The sequence below is a fragment of the Capsicum annuum genome, chromosome 8 (genome assembly GCF_002878395.1).
Source record: "Capsicum annuum cultivar UCD-10X-F1 chromosome 8, UCD10Xv1.1, whole genome shotgun sequence".
NCBI lineage: Eukaryota > Viridiplantae > Streptophyta > Magnoliopsida > Solanales > Solanaceae > Capsicum > Capsicum annuum.
The window spans coordinates 10365402-10366519 of NC_061118.1; the positions used below are offsets into that span (position 1 = coordinate 10365402).

At 37.9% G+C, this 1118-nt stretch overlaps 1 non-coding gene across 1 annotated transcript; it reads right to left on the reverse strand.

Moving 5' to 3' along the window:
- Positions 1 to 444: 444 nt before the first annotated feature.
- Positions 445 to 550, reverse strand: LOC124886872. Its single transcript, XR_007044276.1, has one exon. It is a non-coding gene; the product is annotated as a small nucleolar RNA R71 (small nucleolar RNA).
- Positions 551 to 1118: the final 568 nt, after the last annotated feature.

The following is a 1118-nucleotide window of genomic DNA, read 5'->3' on the forward strand; positions in this document are numbered from 1 at the left end:
ATTCATTTTTAGGTGATCTTCATAGTATACATGGATCCATGAGTGAAAATTCAAGTAAAGTTGAATCTCTTGATGGTCCTTTTGATGATGAGGAGCTACTAAATGATGTTGTCCATTCAAGTGCCATCTCTATCACACCTACTCATGGGAATGATGTCTTCCATGTCATTACATTCATATTGCATATTTCTACAAATAAAAGGACTTTTAGGTAGGCAAGGTTATGAGGACCTCAACTTATATTTGAAAGTTTTGTAGTGGTGTGTGCACCCTTTGATATTGAACACATAACCCAAGAGACCATCTGGTTGTGCCTCATCCCATTCTCTATAATGGGGGAGGCAATATTATAGCTTCTCTCTCTTCCAGCTAGATTAATTACTTTATGGGATGAACTCACCATAGCCTTCTTTGATCGATATATCCCACCATCCAAGATGCTACAATTGCATGATGAAATCATTAACTTTTGACAATTGAATGGTGAAACATTATATTAGGTGTTGGAAAGATTTAATGGAAAACTCATGCAATATCCCAACCATGAGGTCTCGGAGAAGATGTTTTTCGAAACCTTCTACCGGGCCTTTGATCTGCTCAATAAAACCGTGGTAGAAAATATGTCGGAGGCTCTCTCTTAAAGTTGGATTATCATTCAATTATAACCTTAATTGAGGAAGTGACTAAGAAAAACTAAGGGTAGCATAACTGTGATGCTGAGGTACCAAAGGCTCCCTTACTACCTACTTTATTAATAAAGACTAAAGAAGAGAGATGAATAAAAGGAGGAAAACATGGCAAAAATGATTATGCAATTGGAGCTTTTGACTAAGCATGTGATGGGTGAACCCACAAAAGTGGTGAATGCTTGGAATCCAAGGCGTATGATGATGAATAGGACAATAAGATTGATGAAGAGATTGAGTATTTTGCTAACTATTCGGAGAGGGGTGTTCCTTCCCCACCTTTTGGATAGATCGTGATCGTTACCATGATTGCAGGTACAAAGATCGAGAGTATGATCAATATGTGCCCCCTTATGACCAAGCAAAGGCTAAAGATTCCAACTCCGTTGATCCTGAAAAGTTCAAGACAAAAGATGTGTTAGCAAGGATTTT